The sequence below is a fragment of the Podarcis filfolensis genome (assembly GCF_964270895.1).
Source record: "Podarcis filfolensis genome assembly, chromosome: 6".
Taxonomy (NCBI): Eukaryota; Metazoa; Chordata; class Lepidosauria; order Squamata; family Lacertidae; genus Podarcis; species Podarcis filfolensis.
In genome coordinates, this window is record NC_139609.1 from 63,028,006 (window position 1) to 63,047,429 (window position 19,424).

Consider the following 19,424-nt stretch of genomic DNA (forward strand, 5'->3'; position numbering starts at 1 on the left):
CCCAGACCGTCTGTGCTTATACTGGTTTCTGTCTTACGATACATATGTATCAGCATGTTGCTGCAGCATGGTTTGGTGGTTAACACGTAAAGGTACAACAATTTTCAAGTGTGTTGCCTATTATCCTTAAAAAAAGCAAAAAACAATGGACAAAGCTTCACCATTCTCTACTGTTGCATTTTTGTGAACCGTGGAATTGCTCAGCAATATTTTTCTGCATGCAATTAAATAGTTGAAAGTAATGCACAGCATGTTCTGCGTTGTCCACTCTAAATAATTGTCCCCAAGTTACCAGTATTAAAGCTGTTTCATTAATAAGCCACCTAATTATAGCTTTTCTTAGAACCTACAAGCTGCAGCAACTGAAAACAAAAGTTAATGATATCTCGAGGCCAGTGTCTGACGTCCCTTGTGATCATAGTTTTTGAGGCCAGCAGGGATGGTGACTGTGGCCTTATTTGACCTCTTTGCACAGCAACATGAGCTGTGAAAATGGCCTCTGCAGTTACTGTCAAATTATTATTATTGATTGAATTTATATCCCACCCTTCCAAAGGAGCCCAGGGTGGCAAACAAATCCACAATTTAGAAACAAACACAAAGCATAAACATAGCAAATCCATTTAAAAGAGTTGAAAGACTATTACAGTTAAGGACATTCTAAAAGCAGTTGCGGTTAAAACCGCTCTTCCATCCAGTGATCCCAGGGTTGCCAGGAACAGTATTCTTTAGTCACCGAATGCCTGGATAAACAAGAATGTTCTCAGATTCCTCTTGAAAGTTAATAATGATGGAGGCGGGCGCATCTCACTAGGGAGGGCATTCCCAAGCTGGAGAATCTTCTGCAGTAGTTAGTTGCAGTTTGTTAGCAGTTTAACAAAAACGAAGTCTGTCATGTTGCAACACCATCCCATCTCTAGGAGTAACTTGAGGATGAGCCTGAAGACTTTTTGCTGTCTTCAAGAGTCTTTATATGAACTAAAAGTAGCCAGCATTGTGGAGTCCAGATCTGTTTTACCAGTGACTTCTGTATCATGCCACTGATGATTTCTCGGCAAACACTTGTTGTGTATTGAGGTGCATATGGTTTCCTCCTTTTTGCCAGGGTATCTACAGGAAGCTATCCAGTCAGTTCTTCCTTGGTGGGTATGCTTCTCAATACTAATATTCTGCTTCATTTTCCTGTCTGGGCCATCACAAGCTCCACTTCCCTTCCTGCCTACTGTCTTGATCTCTTTGTGCACGAGCCAGCATTATGCACACTTTGAATTCTTGACATTTCCTGACTCCTGGCTCCTGACTTCAGTCTCTTAACTCTGCTTTGGCTAGGTTATTAGTTTTTAAAACGTTAACAGGTTGAACTATACTGTATATTTCATTTCATGGATGTCATGACGACTTCAACATGGTTTCTAAATACTACACATTTTCAAATGTTTTTGAGAGTAATGCTTGATCATATTCCTGTTTAAAAATAGTCTAGAAAAAAGTAAATTGCTTTCCCTTCACTTCTTGAGTAACCCAAAACTCATATTTATGGTTTCTTTAGATAACACTTGAAGCTTAATTCACAATACATTTAAAAAATCCAAAGGCTGAACCTTATGGGAGGATCAAGAGCTTTGTGGTGTTTGTCATTTAAGCCTTGGAAAAGGGGAGCGAATATTATATGTATGTTTGGTTTCCTTTGCACAAGGACCAATTTGTAACAAATATTTTCTGGGAGCCTGTGTATTTGCTTGAAAAATTCTTATCGACAGAAGCAGCTCAGTTTTCTAACTTGATTTATATGAGATTGCTGTCTGTTCGAGGAAGCATTATTCAGTGCCCTGGCCAGCATTTCTGCTTGGGCTATCTTATCAAGTTAATACTAAAGCAAATTGAAAAGATTCATTCAGTAAGTAGGAGTTTTGGTATGAGGAGTTTCTTCCATCCCCCACCCCCCACTTTTGGACTCTTTACACATGACTCAGTATCGCTGACTAAAAACTTGCCGAAAAATGCATTAGCTAAGTGAAAAGCTGCAGAGCTTCCCACTAGTGGACTTTTTCGAAACGTTCTCTCCGAGGTTACTTTTAACTTAGCTCTAGACCAGTGTGGGTTTCAAACAGGCTTACAAATAAGACGAAGGGGAGGGGAAATATTAGTTGCTCATGGAAAGTATGTATTGAGTGTCTGTTATGGATATTTCCTCTCTCTTGTTCCACACTTTCAGCTGGAATAGACACTCATCCTCTGCATTTGAAAACTCTGGTCACATCCACCCCATAAATTTAAAGCCGCCTTATACCACTTTAGCACTTACTGCTTTTCCCAAAGAATCTTGGGAGACTCTAGTTTAAGGTTGCTGAGAGTTACTAGGAGAGCCCTCATAGTGCTACAATTCCCAGCACACTTAACAAACCACAGTTCCCAGGACTCTTTGGGGAGGCCGTGTTTGCTAAAGTGGTATAAGAGTGCTTTAAATGTACTGTGTGGATGTGACATCTGATAAAACCCTAACTGGAGGTTGTTGCAGAAGAGTTCTTCCCTCCCTCTTTCTTATTTTGTTCTCAGAATAATTGTCTGGAAAATCCTTTGTAGGACATTATCAGGTTGTGCAATATAGGAACAACTTGCTTCTGTTGGTGGCTTGCATATTACTGGGCTGCTGAAATCTTTCATACAATAACTCCTCTGAATCCCCACCTCCTGATATTTCTCTAATTATGCAAAGTTAGCACATCAGAGCAAAGACTCTGGTTCCACCCACACTATACTCTTAAAGCACATGGCTTTCCCCAAAGAATCATGGGAACTGTAGTTTCACCCCAACAGAGCTATATTTCCCAGCACCCTTAATAGACTACAGTTCCCAGGATACTTTGGGGGAAGCCAGATGGTTTAAATGTATGGTGTGCATGTAACTTCAGAAAGAAGCCTCATCTCTCATGTGCTAGTTTGCCTAGGCAGAGAGGTGTGAGGCAGGGGGAGAACATTCAGACATGCAATCCTACCCACATGCATATCTCAGGTGGTGCAACCACTTATCCTGCTAAATATTTGAATTAGATACATTTTTTCAATCACAGCTTCCATCACTGTGCTATATCTCAGGTAGGTTTATATCACTGGGCTTCTCAAGCATTGTCCCCAAATGTTTCATAAGAGGGAAGCTTTTTTGAGTTCCTGGATGACAACAGCTCTTCACAATTATATAGCTGCTTATCTTCAGCATAATATCTTCCAGCTCCCTGTTTACTTTTGGCTGAGCTTACAACACCTCCCATGGCAAGTCTAGAGAAGGTGTTGGTCTGAGATGAGATAGAGACTATGCAAATACGAGGAGTTCTCACATGAGAGAAATAAGAGATTGTTTGTTTTTGTGGTCAGTGACATCTTCTCTCTGCCTTTTTGCCCCCAAATGCATATACACGTATCAGTTAAAAGAATTGTGGGCCATCATCCCTTGAGATATTATTTTTGACCACATTAATCAAAGGATTTTGAGTGGGTTGCCCAGCTGCTGCTGTTTGCTGTATGAGAAAGGAAGTTCAAGAGTCAAACAGATAAGGCTTTTTCTTTTTCTTTTCTTTTGCTTTGGGATTGATTTGACAAAACTGCTTTTAAAAAACAACAAGTAAGACATTAACCATTTAGAGAATTGAGATGACATCACCTTTCTAGTTAGATTGACAGGTAACCTTGTTTTTTAAATTAAGATACCGAGTTCAGTATTCACATGGACTTTGTACAAGCATGAGTCATTATCTATATATTTGCAATAAAGTGAAGGTCTTCTATGACTTGGGCATTTTATTGTCAGTATGTTCCAATACATCACAAAAGGGACCCTCTTTCCATAAACATACTTGACTGCCCATTGTCTTCTGTAGTATGTCAGTTTAATCATTGTTATGATGGTCCATATCTTATCAAACTAATCAGCTATGGTTGGAGTCCTGTTTTGTAGGTCCTTGCAGCTGTCAAGAAGTTGACAGTTTCCGAATCCATGCCTAAAGCTAGCAGTTTCACATAACCTGGTATTAATATTTTAGGATCAAGGGAACCTTGATTTTCGTAATGTGTAGAATAGCTTACTTAAGCCACATAGGCATGCTATGCACTTATGGTGTGCAACTATGGGCAATTCTGACATAATGTACCTGGCTCACGTTGCTCTCTGCATATAGCACAATGGCTTAATTGATATGGGATAATCTGATAAGGGTGTCTGAGAATGGAGAGTGCTGAATTGTTGAAACCAAGCTTGGTGACCTTCAAACACCTTTTAGCCCTCAGTTTTTATAGCTATGTGATCAGAAGCTTGCTTCGAGCAAGGCAATATGCGAGCACACTGCGAGAGAGCTTTATTTCTGAAGACTGAAGCAAACAGTGTTCCTGATATATTCACTGTTGCTGTTTACTGTTGGGGCACATCCAGGCTTCCTTTTGCACCACGCATTACAGATCCAGGTCCACTGAACTGGAGCAAACAGTAAATTGCCAAAAACTTAATTGCCGCTTATGCCAATTCAGTAGTAAACGTGGATTTTCCCACTGAGACAAAAAACACACAAAAATGCTCAAACACAGAAGTTTAAAGCCTAGACCTGTGCCTTGAAATGTGGCACAAAAAGGCCGTCTGGATTGAGCCCATAGTTAAAGGACTGCCATTCATTATCTATAATATTGTTAGATGAGATTTATATAGATGATGTGGCTGATCTCATTGCCAAGATCAGGATGAGTTACCATCTTGACATAGAAGGTGTCCAGTACCTAATTATAATCTGAACTAGAAGGTTTGTTGCTGATACCAGAGATTTAGAACCCCCTTTGCGGATTCTGTATAATTGTGCTAGCTACTTCATAAGTTTAACTATGTTGGAGAGTCTTTGTGTACCTTGACATATTGCATCACTAGCACCTACAAGCTTAGATAATGGCTCATTTTCTATTATCACCTGTAGGCAACCTGTAAAGTCTTTCAAGAAAGATGCCAGGGCAACTCTCTACCTGTTCTTTGGCCCTGATTTTTTTTGGGGGGGGCAGTTCATCAAAACTCTCTTTAGGTTTACATTTAATAGCCAGGGTTTAAGCCATAAATGATTTTAATTTACTTGTTTACTAGCTATTTTGTATCATTTCTAGCTTTAAAACTGTTCCTTTTCTAGCTTTTTGGATGGGGAAGCATACAATTTCAAAGTAAATAGCTGTTTTTACTGAAGGCAGATGTTTTATACAGGGAGTCTTTAAATGCATTTGACTCGTTTGCAGTGGGGTGATAAAATACTACCATGGTTCTCTTTGGTGACTCATCCTAATAATTACTGTGTACTGGGTGTTGACTTTTGTGATAGTACTTGTTTTGCCTTATCATAGGTACATTTTAAAGCTAAATGTGGAAGTGACTTTCCATTCAACCTTGAGCTATTCCGGTTAATTTGTTAACCTATTATGCATAACCTTGAAGGGAGAATCAAATAATGTCTGTAGATTGATCAGTCCATAACAGCTTAAGCTACACACTTACTTGGCAATACAGTATCCATTTATTGCTAATCTTCATCGTTCAGAGGTCAGGTTGGTACTTTAGCCCTATGTGTAGTGGGTGCCGCCTCCCCAACTCTTGCTGCATGTCAAGCTTTCAGTGTAAACAGTCTATGAGAAATTAATCCATGCTGAAGTCTCTGTGTTAGGGCTGGGCGATATCTGGTTTTTAACATTCTGATATATCATCAGCTAAAATATCATGTCTGAAATAAGAATGGAGCTATGTAGAGGGATTGTCTGGCTTCACGATTTGCCCCACATAGTGATTTTTGCATAGGAAAGTGAGATTCTTTAGCTTGCAAAATGTCCCATGTTTCCCCTTTGAATCTCAGGAGCAGAGCATATACTTTGCAGGCCAAAAGTCCCAGCTTCCATCCTTGATAACTCTATACAGGGCTGAAAAAGCCTCCAGAGAACCTCAAGGGTGATGCATGTAAATGCTCTTGCTCTGTGTTGTGTTTGATGGATTGTTTTATGATGTGATATGAGTTTTGTTGAATTATTTTGTTGACCACTTAAGTTGCCTTGGCTGAAATAGTGGGGGGGGGGAGATCAATAAATGGAGTAATAGCAGAATTGGGGAAGCAAGGGTGTTAGCTTGGAAAACCTGATGACATTTTTGAATGGTATTTGGCTTTCCAGTTAAAAGATCAGAATAGCTTGATAAAATAGACTGATCTCAGCTCAGCTTTGTTTTCTCTTGATTGAGTTAGGAAGGGGTGTTCTCATTCTTTGCCTTGAAGTGAGTTCAGCATGACCTCATGCACACACAAGTTAACTGACTCTGCTGCCACTACTTTCTTGATCTTGTGCAGTTAATCTATATCTCTGAAATATAAAGTTTTCTGAGGACCCTCCAGGCAATTAATCTCTTCACTTTCCTTGGTCACCACCGAGTGACCAATATGTTTGTGAACTTTCCACACTTCTGTGGAATAGATCTGTGGGGTTTGTGCCGCCATGGGCCGGATGCAGCCCAGTCACCTTCTAAATCCAGCCCATGGACAGTCCGGGAATCAGTGTGTTTTTACATGAGTAGAATGTGCCCTTTTATTTAAAATTTATCTCTGGGTTATTTGTGGGGCATAGGAATTCGTTCACTTCCCCCCCCCCCCCAAGAAAAAAAATATATAGTCCGTCCCACCACATGGTCTGAGGGATGATGGACCGGCCCACGGCTGAAAAAGGTTGCTGACCTCTGATCTATGCCCTAGATACCACAAAAGGTTTTTCCTGGGTTGCATTTCTTTCTGTTGTTCATCACCTTGCAAGTCAGCAACCTTCATTAGTTAATCTTGTTCTGTTCTGTTAATCTTGCAGAGAACTTCATAGAGAAACTGTGTAGTAACATCCAGAATTCCATGAAGCAAAGTAACAGGATAAAATGAACATGGCAGCAGCTCACCTGTTGGTGAAATCTGCTACTTTGTAGCTAATATTGATACACAGTGCAGGCAAACCAATAGTTACACTTGGACAGGGTAAACTTTGTTCTTCCTTGGCTCAGAAGGCCGCTCAGTGAATCATCATGATAATTAAATTTATTACCACCCTTCACCAGCAGATCCCAAGGTGAGTTAAAACGGTTTAAAATTCAGAAATAAAAACAGATGAAACAGATTACAGTCTCAGGAATAGGGTGGACCCTGTCAAAGACCAGCATTCTCGAAAAGTTGTGTAGTAAAGAAGCTGGAAACACATCTGTGGGGAGGGAATTCCACAACTTAGGGGCTGCCACAGAGAAGGCCCCTAAGAGAATGTATTTATGTATTGTGACCACTGCTGCTAGAATATTATATGCCCAAAGATCGAAAGAAGAAAATGTCCCAACAAAAGAAGAATGGTTCAAGAAATTAATGGACTATGCAGGAAAGGACAAAACTCACTGGAAGAATAAGAAATCAAGATGATCAAGTTTTTAAGAACGAATGGAACTCATTTATAGTATATTTACAAAGTTATTGTAAACAAATTAAGACATTAGCAGGATTAAAGCAAACAACGTGCAGTAAGAAAAAACAACAACATATAAGTAACATAGAGGGTAAATAACAATTGGTATAATTTGGATATGCAGTAAATTAAAATATAAACAAGGAGCCGCAGAAAGAGGGTGAGGGAAGTTAAAAATAAGAGAATGATTGTCTGTGATTTGAATTTATTTTTATTTTATATGTTGTAAAATCTTATAAATAAAATTTAAAAATAAGAATGCCTTGTCCCATACCACCACCACCCAAACTTCTGAGGAAGGTGGAACTACCAAGAAAGCCCTCTACTCATCTTAACTTCTGAGAGGGTCTAGGGCAGCCTTTCAGATATTTGGGGCGAAGCCATTTAGGGCTTCACACACTTGCTTGGAAACGAGCTGGCAGCCAATGCAGCTGTTTTGTATATGGTGTATATGAGTTCCATAGGAAACTTCAGCCAGTAATGTGGCTGCTGCATTTTGTACCAGTTGAAGTTTCTGAGTTGTCTTCAAGGGCAGCCCCACATAGAGCACATTGCAATAATGTAATCTGGAAGTACCATGGCTAAGTCATCTCTTTCCAAAAGAGGCTGTAGCTGGCAAACCAGTCATAGTTGGTAACCACCAAGGCCACCTGGAATGTTGGAAGGCCAGATAATGCTGTGGTCTCTTAGCTTTGCCACGTTTGCATTGTTTTTGCTAAAAATCACAAGTTGCTTTGAAATGGGGGTGATTCATTGATAATTTCATTATAGTTTCAACAGCCTGCAATTTGCTGTTTGTTGGGGAATGAGTAGCAGATGCCTTTGGAACGAAGAGTTTCAGTAGTTGCCTTTTCTCTTCTGTTAGCTTTCCCTATGAATGGAACATGGTGTAGTCTCATGGCCATTAAGAGTGTTGATTCCTCACATTTTCTGCCGTGTGTGTGTGTATGTTTTATTAAATAGCAAGTCCTGAGTTATATTCTTGCTGAAATCTAAGTGACACTGGACAAGTTTCACTCTAGGGATAGTTGCTACTGAGGTCCCATGTGATATGTGTGTGTGTGTGTGTGTGTGATTTTCATATAGATGGTTTTTTACTTAATTTTTAGCATATAGTTTCCTTTGGTTCTAAAACACTAAAGCACATTTTTAGGGAAAGGATGAGGCCTACAACAGAAGAGAGTGGAGCTACTACTGCAGGATCAAAAGGCAAAAATTAGCTTTTTCCATAAGTTTTTCTTTAATAAATTACTTCATTTTTGGCATAGTTAATAGTTAAGAAAAAGATCACTTCAGTACAAACAACAATATTCAGTTCAGACATGATGCTAAGCCCAGGGATCATGGTTTGTTGCTCATGTTCAAGCTGGGGAGGAGTGCATTGGGAGCCAGCTGCACATTTATAGTAAACCATTAACTGTGGCTTACCATAAAGTGTGAATGCAGCTATTCTGTCACTAACCCCCCCCCCCCCACACTTTTTTGGGAAGCTGGAAACAACAGCTACCCAATAAAGCACTCGAATCTGCCATGCATGGCTTTTTGATCCCTGAACCTACTTGATCTAAACACTTGAAACACAAAATGAAATAAATGGTGCAAAATTGATTTCATTGCCAACAAAGAGTTTATGAAAATCTACCAACCTGTTCTTTTTAATTGTGCATGTTTCCCCAAACAGTAACTCTGCCAGCCACAGCTCAGCATGAGCTGCAAGAATTAATTAACAAATGAAAATCCTGGCATTTACCATTATCACTGGCAGAGCTGTTTGTCAGACGTTGCATTCCTTGCAGACCCATCTGATCAGGAACAGCCTTTCTGTACAGGTTCTAGCTGCCTTATTTATCTATTTATTTGTTTTTTAAAAATACACTTAATTCATTTTTGCCTGGGAATCACTTGCACTGAATTCAGTAGGACTAGCTTTGAGTAGAATTAATGAGAACTGCATTGCTTCTCATCTGAGTAAGATACTGGTTGTACATCTGCAAGACAAACTAGAAAGATGGAACTTTTATGCAGCCAAATGCGTACAGGTTTTAAACAGAGTTGGAGAATTGGAAAGTCCTCCTCCATAGTCTCTGTACAGTGACGCCTTGGGGTCTGGGCTTTTGCACACTCAGAACTGTGTGCTGGTGACTACTTGAAGATCACTAGTTGCAGGTAAGAAATCTGTCATAGGTAAAAACCTTTCTCTAGCAGCTATCACTGGGTGAAGTCAGAATAGCCTTTTAGCTAGGTCCTGTTCCTGGCAAATTCTGAGTGAAACAATAATAATAGTAATAACAGTAAACTTTACCAAGAAGTGGCTTTTGGCCTTTACTTGTATGGCTATATTATTGTGGCATATTGCTAATCTCCCTGTTAAGTGTTAATTTTATGAACTGACAGTATCTTGCACAGCAAATGCATTTACTCAGCATGCACATCTAGGGTGAAATTAGAGATACACAAAATACACTTGCCCTCCATATGTGGCCCCTGCAATGTCTTTTAAGCAAAATGATGATGTGACACCTCTGCACTTTCCCCCCTGCCTCTATAAATGGCACCCCTTGAAATGGACCAAGGAAAGGGACATTCAGAGTGCAGTCATATATGGAGAGAGAGAGAGGCTGTGGGAATTTGTGGACAGAGTGCTAAACAAATTGCTTTGAACCCCTCTCATCCACAAATGTTCAAATGCATAAATGTATAAGTATTCCAAATCAAAATAATAATTCAAATACCTAACCAAAAGTTGCTTTTTGGGGGGAAGAGGAGAACTTGTTCGTGTAATTGGACCATTTACTCTGTTTGTCCATTTGGGCTATTTCCAAAGACCTAAATAACCTTTTTCAATGGTAGGAATTGTAGATCTACACCCCTCCCCACCCCAAAATATAAATAAAGTACTATCATGACTGCTTTTGCATTCTTTCTTAGGCATATACATACTTAGCAACATTAGGACACCAGATCTCAAATCAATTGCTGTTTGTGAAATGTGAGCCCAGCAAGTTTGAACTTCAGAGCAACTCCAAAGCACACAACATAAAACTGTATCTTATCAATTTGCAACGTCAATAGAGGCTGGGGCTAGATGATTTTGCTCTGTTTCATAACAGTCACGTGTCTTTTGTAATGTCTAATCCCACCCCTTGTCAAGAGATAAAATACAAAACTAATTCTATTGTATTCTATCTTCTTAAAGAAGCACTTTGCTCCTCAGAAGTAATAAGGTGAGAATTACCTTTTATCCTCATCTGTGCACCATTGCACACATTGCAGGCAGTGTTAATTGGGCTATCATGTCTATCTCTTCACTCTCTCCTCTCCCTAAGGTGGGAGCAACTTTCTGCCGGAATGGACAGTAACTTGTCTCTGTTCATTCTTATTTTTTCCCATTGCTGCATGACACCTGTGGTTCATGATGGATATTCCAGTAGTGGTGTAGTAGGGTGGACTTCAGCACTTTGCTCTCTGCTGTGGTGGGCTTTAAATGTGTTTTTTGCTCTGCTGCTTGGGATTTTCTACCTTCACTAGGAAAAGAAGCAAATAGAGCTAAAATATAAACATAAAGCATAGCTACACTTGCCCAGTAAAGTGTATATGTATAGTCCTTTATGTAAACTAACCTTGTGATATCTCTCTATCTATCTATCTCCATCATTGCAAACTTGGTCTTTGAATCGTGCTAAACAGAACCACAGCATATTAATGGAGCAAGCACTTTGGAAACTAGGGGAGGCTTAAAGAAGTGCAACATCTGATAGAAGGGAAAACATGATGATTCTACTCTAGAAGGGCAGATGATTGTAAAGAAAGAGAGCTGTCTGACTGCAGGGGTGAACGTACATATTAAAAGAGGCAGAGAACGGATGCATCCTCCTCTTTGGGCCCAGAATAACTGAATAGCAGAGGAGGAGCCGGCAATCCATTTAGGCTTTAATCTTGCAATGATGCGTGGGAAGAGAGAATAGTTGCCGTTTCCTTCTTTAAAATACATGTGGGGGCCTGATTCTTCTTCCCTTTGTCACTTGCATGTTTCTTAAAGGAGAAAGCTGATGCACTATACTTTTATTTTGGAATAGAATTCGCAGGGAGATGTTGCCCTGTAAGACAGTAATAACACTTACCCCATAATCTAAATTTATTTTTGTTATTCTGAACTTGGTAAAATTGCCAGAAAATGATAGTGAAAGGAAAATAACACCTGCAGATCTTTTAAGTAAATGGATTGAATAACTTCACACTGGCAGTGAAACGTTTAGAATCCCGCTTGAAGGGTTATCTGTGAATTGGTGCCTTGGAAGTCTTCGCTAGTTCATGAGATGTGGTGGTAGAGTGAAATCCGGACATTTCTACCTTGATAGGAATGCCTGAAATATTTTACCAAATTAGCGTTGGCGTGAAAATATTAATTAATTAGTTAATTAAATGAAGAAACCTGCTTAATGCCAAGATGGCATCTGAGTGATGAATAAAACATAAAAACCAATTATTACAATGCACAACAAAACAATCCCATTGAAATATTAAAATATAGACGTCCATGATTAAAATATGCAGTAAAATGATCTCTTTAAACAGCCCAACAATAAAATAGTCACTTGAGTCTTGTTCATGGCTGGGGGAACCCAGCCAGATGGGTGGGGTAGAAATAACAAATTGTTGTTGTTGTTGTTGTTGTTGTTAGTTCATTTTATGGCAAATGCCAAGCTACTTTGACACTTAAGGCAAAACTGGACATAATGGCAGCAGGCCAGTGTTTTCAAATGTGAACCGCATAGACAAATACGGAACTTCTGGTTTTACACCCCAATCCTTCCTGCACGCCTGCTTACGTCTCCGCAAATCATCTCATCCCTTCCCAAATGTTTTCACTCAGCTAAGGTAGCTTCAGTACATGAGTTTAGCTCAGGAAATATTGCTTTTCGGTGTTTGGGGTGCTGGGGTGACGTTGGTGAGGTTGGTTGCTAGCGCTGGTGAGGTTGGTACACTCATCAGCTAGTCTCACACCTTTTACTGTCAAAATTGGACTGCCAGGCCCACTTTTTCTATATTGCTGGGATGGTTCCATGTTTTAGACACATTGAACTGGTGCCGTAGCTTCTAGTTTGGCCTTCAAAGCACTAGGCCTGCCATCTGTTAAACCAGGTATGGAGAACTTGTGAATTTCCACGTGTTGTTGGACCACAGCTGTCATCATCCCTGACCATCCTGGCAGGAGGTAGCAGGAGTCCAGTAATAACTGGAGCCCCACAGCCCCCCCCAACCCTGCATTAGACAGTTTGGATTGTCCCATGAGACTTCAGTGCACAGTAAGGCTGTGCTGTGTAAAAGAGTTTTAATTGTTAATTCGACAGGACTATGCTATGTTCTCTGAACTGCTGAGCAAAACACTGGTAGAAACTGAATTTTTTCCTTTTTGTTATCTTTTTTGCAAGCTTATTTGTCCTATTGTTTTGCTGCCTAAAATCACTTAATTTAAATATAAATGTGCTTTTTATTGCATCCAGTACTGTAAGAGAGAGGGGACACTAGGCCTTGCAACCTTCACAAGTTTTATAGAGCTGTTTATCCATCAGCTCCTACACTTTGTAAAGAGATTCAAAATATTTCCTACCAAATTTTGAGAGCTACATAGAGCAGGTAAAATGTAGGCAAAAAGTTTTCATATATCGTCTCTTCTACCTGACTTTCTACGGCTTCGAGCACCTGAATCACCCTTTTCAAATTTTGCAGGAATCTGAGCTGCCTTTCTCTCACACTTTATAAACAACCAAAATAGAAAACCCAAGGAAAGCCTTGAAATAAATATGTCAAGATTCCTGAAAGAAAAAGAGACTTTTCAATACCATTACAGTACTACCTTGGTTTAAAAACAGCTTAGTTTATGAACAACTTGGATTAAGAACGCTGCAAACCGGGAAGTAGGTGTTTTGGTTTGTGAACTTTGCCTTGGAATAAGAACATGTCCCGCTTCCTGTTGAGTGTGTTCCATTTGTAAATTGAGTCTCCTGCTGCTATGGGAAAGCACGCCTTGGTTTAAGAACGCTTTGCTTTAAGAACGGACTTTCGGGACGGATTAAGTTCGTAAACCAAGATACCACTGTAGTCTGTTTTTCTATTACATTTTGTGTATCACCAGTCCTCCAAAGAATTCATGGCATACAAATTCCCCCACTTTCTCCAGTATTTTCTCCTCAAAACAGCCCTCTGAAATAGGTTGGGCTGAGAGATGGAGCCTGGCCCAAAGTCACCCATTGAGCTTTGTGGATGAATGAGGATTTGAATCTTGGTCTTCCAGGTCTTAGTCTGACACTTGAACCACACTGGCTGTCTAGTTGACATTATTAGACCTTCAAATGGGGGTTTCTCTACTAATGACCTTGGTGTACATTATAGTTGTAATAGTATATAATAGTTTTAGCTTATGTTTAATGTAGTGGCAAACCTTGGTCTACCCAGGATTTATACAGTCAAGGCACCACTGTTCCCAAGCTGTTTCTTTCTGTGGAACATGCATATTTTAGGCCACTGGCTTACAGCCTGAGTACATGGAATGATGCTTATGTGTAGCTCTTGGCCATGTCTTGTATACTTGGAATTTAATTCTATTTCAAAAATAGAAAACATACCAAAGAAGGATCCTTTTTAAGTACATTGATTTGTTGGCTGTGGTGAGATAGTGTGTCTTATTGCTAAGTACCGATTCCCCTTTCTTCTACGTATATAGTAGTCTCTGCACAAGAGTAACTTGGTTTCTGATGGTGTGTGTGTGTGTGTGTGTGTGTGTGTGTGTGTGTGTGTGATGGACTCCCTTAGAGTCAAAAAAGCTTGATGGAAATTGTTTCAAAATGCAGTACAAAGCATAGCTGCTGCTTCTCCTTCCCCCTTCCCCAAAGGAGCTCTTCTAGACTGTATCCTTAGGTAACCAAGGAGCCCATTGGCACCGTGAAATGCAATTATTCTGTGCCTTACATTTTTGCTAGTGACAAACATTTGCTGCTTATCTGAGCAGAATGAATGGCACCAGGCTGGCCTGCACACTGGAATTGCTAGCAAGGTGAAGTCAGCAAATTTTGAGGCAAGGCTGTTATGCTTTACCAAAGGTGACAAAGCCCTTCTTTCTTCTCACAAGTAATAGCAGAGAGGGAGACATGGAAAACAGGACAGGGAGTGATAATCAAACCTGCCCCCGTGCTTACTGTAATACTCCATATGACTGATTATCCAGACACCGTCTGTTTCATCTCTTGTCACCTTCTCTTGTTCTGTGACCATGCCATATTTGCATGGCACCCCACACACTGTTAAGTGTTTCACAGCTAACACTGAGCAGATTCCTATAGAGCAGGGACATGGTCTTTGTGCCTATATATTCAGGTAACCTTTAGGGCCTGGCCTGCTTTTGGAAGTGCCACATTCAACTCCAGAAATTGCCCAGAGAAGGAATTGTTGTATTTTCAATAGAACACGTTCTGGTGAGTGGTCTGTAGTCCTTCCTGTTTTGCCCAAGACAAAGCCAGCTGGCCTGTGGCTGCCTGAGACAAAAGCCCACTTGGGATGATCTCTCTCTTCCCCAACCTTGTCCCTGAAAGACTCCCTTGGGCCTGAAGCCAGGCCCTTCACAGTTCCTCTAATGGGCTGTCATCTCTCAATGGAGACATTCTGTGCTGGCTTTCAGGCTGTGTAAAACCTACTAATTTTAGCTCATAAGCGCTTCAGTGATCTCGTGGACTAAGAAAGAATGCTAAAACACTAGTTACCTCTTTGTCTCTGCGCAGGAGAATACGATCCATTGCTTTTAAAACGGGAGATGGTTTTAGAAGCAAGCAAATAATTAGCCAATTGTCTGGAGAGAAATCTTTCTCGCAAGACTTCACTTATAATGCACAGACTACAATAAAGATATATTTTGCAACTGAGATAACTGTTGAAGAAAGCTGGAAGCAAAGGCTAGACCAAGAAAAAAGAACATGGCAATAAATGACACAGCTGTGTCTCCTTTTACTCCAAAAAGACTTTTAAACACTAGTGAAGCTATTTAAGTATTAGGGAAACTGTGGGACAGTACTGCATGAACCACACTGCTGTAATCCCAAGCATCACAAGGGAATTTGTATAAAAGGTACTGCTTGGTACCTTATGTCCCCCCAACAGAAATAACTACGTAGTATATCCTTTGTGTAAGCAGGGTATTCCATGTAAAGGCACGTGACTGCAAGCTTGTACTGTAGCTTTGCTTTAATGAGAAGTTGCATTGAGCTGTTGTAGAGCCTCAGGAAGTTTTGCTTTTTTATGAGTCCTCTATTGGCTTTTTCTTTAGGTTGTGTGTGTTAATAGCTAGTTTTTCTAGGGGAGGGGAGAGCAAACTAGTGATTGAGTGTCATAATATTTTCTATAGCCCTTGTAGGTCCCCACAAAGCAATAGCAGATAACGTAAAAGTACAAATGCTTCAAAAATGCTTAGGGAATTAATAGAAAATTCATCAAACTGCTCATGCAAAAGTTCTCTTTTCTAGTACTAGCCATTCAGTTTAGCACGGCAGTTTTTAGACAATGCTGGGTTGTTCAGCAGTTAGCATAATATAATGTAAGAATGTACAGTGGGAGGCTCCTATGGTTAGCATTAAATTGTTTAAGCTAACTATGCCATTATTTTGCTTCATGAACTTAGGAAGTGTGGTGTGTTTGTGAGGAGAAAACTAGACTTGGGCGTTGGGTACCACAATTTAAAGGCTGGAGAATGTTGAGCCTGCAAATATTCTGATGATCATAGTTCATGTTCAGGGCACACAGAGGCATTTTGCCATGAAATTATATAGTAGTATTGCCCTTTTGAATCAGTTTGTATTACTTCAGACTTTTGTAAACTTTTGTTTGCTGGGTTTTATAAGGTCACACAAATGCGAGATTCCAAAATTTACATTCACTTGAAATGTTCCAGATAGCCTGACTTGTTAATAGATGAATTCATCTTTCCACAATCATGTGCGCTCAGTACTGGGAAGCATTACTTCATTGAATGGGGAGAAGAGAGAAGTGTCTTTAAAGTTTGTTGAGTAAGGCTTGGCAGGCAAACCCTGTAAAATAAGAATTTGATCTTGCATATTCTATTTTTAAATTGGTTAAAAGTAATTAATTGCAGTTTTCTTTTCTTTTTTAGTCCCTTGGAGGGAGATTGGGAAGACCTCTAGCAGGTGCTGTCAATACTGATGAGAGATCTTATATGCCAAGGTATGGAGTGTTTTGTTTTGTTTTTAAATAATAATAATAATATCTACATCTGCTCTGACCGGAGGTGTCTTGAATTGAACCTGTGACTTCTGCATGCAGGGCATGGTCTCTGTCTTTGAACTATGAAACCTCTAATGAAATTATGACATTGCATGCATTGAGGAAGCAAGAGAGAGCCCCATGCATTTCAAAATTTCTGTTCTCTCCACCCCCTGCAGTATGTTTTTAAACAATGTGCTTTCTGCCGTTATCAAAAGTTAACGCAAACTATCCTTCCACAAAAGCATTACTACAACATCCCGTTCTTTGCTTAGATTGTTGCTATGCCTCAAGGTTTTCAATATTTTGACATCCTCCTGCGTAAATGTGGGTGAGCGGAATGGATATTTCCTGATGTTTGAACACATCAGCTTGCATCCTCTGCATATTTGGGTGCACTTTTGCATCTAACACAGCTTATTCCTAAATTAACAGTGAGTGAAAGGTCAAGATGGGCACAGGCATATCAAATTGCCTTTACGCAGTTCATACTACATTATGCATGTACCCAAGTATGAGGATGGCAGGGGAAAGAATTTCAGGGTGTCCCTTGGGGTGTCCAGTGGCACCGAGGTGGGATTTTCTTTTGACAGTCTGCCAGGCCACTCCACTGGGTCCAGACTGGCATTGCCCAACCCTCTGGGCCAATCCCACGAATTCCTCCAGTCCGCTGCCCTTGTCCCATTCCTCCTACCCCTCTGACCAGTCCCACCAAGATGTATCCACAGGAGTCATGACACTTACAGCAAGGGTGAGTAGTCTTCAGGCTTGTTGAATCGTGTGTGTGTGTTTTATTAGAACCCCAAGATTTACCAGCCAGGTACAAAAGACACACGTTAAAAAAATAATGAGCAGGGAATTTCTGAGTGCTTTCTGAGCCTAGGAATTTCATTTTTTGTACCAGAACTGAAATGAGTTCACTATCCTTTCAAAAAAATAGCCCACTTCTGGTTTGCTTCTGAATATAAAATTAAAATTCAACCTCCTAATTTAAGTGGAAAAAGTTTACTTTGTGATAGTTATCGTTAAGCAGCTGGAAGTTCAAAACCCTGGCAGGATCTACTGCGGACCACCTAGAGCTCTACCAATGCATCCCTGTCTTACTCCTTTAGCCTTTCTTGGATGCACCATTTATTATATCACTTTAAAGACTTCTCTGCAAACACTCTGCAGAAAATCACTGCCCCATTTTGTGCCTGTTGAACTGAGAGTTGAAAGTGGATTGTAGAAGGCCATCCATGGGTCAGTCAGAATTTGAACCCAGGTCTCCCTGATCAGTTAAACAATATTTTTTCTGGACCATCGTGGCTCTTGCTAACTAGTCCATTACTGAAGTTTGAGTGCTAGCTCTTTCAGCACATCCACCCATCTTTTTCTGGATATATTTATTTAATATAAAACAAGCATCACTGACCTATATCCCAAGGCTGGCAATTGACTGAGTGCTCTGAGGATGTTTGGAGTTATTCAACTACTACATAATTATAATGTACAGGGTCAGTAATACAATGCATTTCGGTTTGGCCAGGTTTTTCCAGCTTAAATATTCGTGGCGGGTCTTTGCATTTACAGAAAGTGTTCTGAATTCACCTATCAGGATTAAATTCATCTGTTCATCTGTCAGTAAGCAATATGTAGTTCCTCAATAGAGTTTGTCACATTTAATCTAAGCGATAAATAAACTTGCATCCTCACCTCCAACTCATGATAGTTTTATGAGCTGTGCAATCCATCTAAAATGAGGTTGTTTAAAACTGGCATAGAGTCTGGCCCAGGTATCCGCTGACTAACCAATAAGAGGCATGATGTAACCAGTAAGAGATAAAAGTCTTTTATTAAATGAGAGACCTTGCTCCTGTATTTTCTACAATATGAATGAGCAAATTTTACTGCCTGACCTGTGACTACTCCTAGGTTGATATGGTTATCCCTGGCTCCTGGTTTGTTACGCAAATCATATAACATTTCAAATGATAGTCTGGCAAGAACACCATGGCTAGGTTTGGATGAGCATATATAGACTTCTTAAGCTTGTGTCTGTGTGCATGCACCCTTCCCTTCCCATTGTGCTGCAGTTAATTCCAGACATTTTCAGTTAACCATAGTTTCCCACCACAATCACAAAACTAAGGTTACAAGGTTTGGAACAAGCTAGGATCTTAATCAACTTCAAACTGTTTAATGTCCTATCTATTTCTGAACCTGTTAACCATAGTTCCCTGGGGCAGACATCATGGGAAGCTATGGTTAATTAATTGCTATGCTTAACTGAAGACTTCCCAGCTTATTGCAGCCCACAAATAAGGGAAGGGGTGGCATAGGGTGAGAGGCTTACACACATCTTAGCTTATTAAGCTGAGACATGAGAATCTGGATACAGTCTGCAAGGATCCATTTAGATAACATACCAAGCCATGGTTTGTGCCAAGCATGGCTTAAGCTTCCAAAATATGCAAGTGCAAACAGTGCTTCTCTGCTTTCTTTTTCCATCAGTTCAGCACTTCAGTCTCTAGGTGCAGTAATTCATTAAGGAGGAGGAACAATCATAACTGTAGTTTGTCAATTTAGATATCATGTTCTACCATGGTTAGCACAAAATGTGGTTCCTAATTCTAGCTCGCTGGTTCATTTTATACTATAGTTTGTCAGTTTTAAACATCACACCATCA

At 40.1% G+C, this 19,424-nt stretch overlaps 1 protein-coding gene across 5 annotated transcripts in view; it reads left to right on the forward strand.

The window, feature by feature from the left end:
- Positions 1 to 19,424, forward strand: part of RAP1A (RAP1A, member of RAS oncogene family) — an 88,685-nt gene that overhangs the window by 34,782 nt on the left and 34,479 nt on the right. For 4 of the 5 annotated variants that reach the window (XM_083617640.1, XM_083617642.1, XM_083617641.1 and 1 more), the window contains exon 2: positions 16,646 to 16,716. The gene's annotated coding sequence lies outside the window, so the exon portion shown is untranslated. The remainder of the gene's footprint in view (positions 1 to 16,645; positions 16,717 to 19,424) is intronic. The other variant, XM_083617644.1, reaches the window with a different exon arrangement.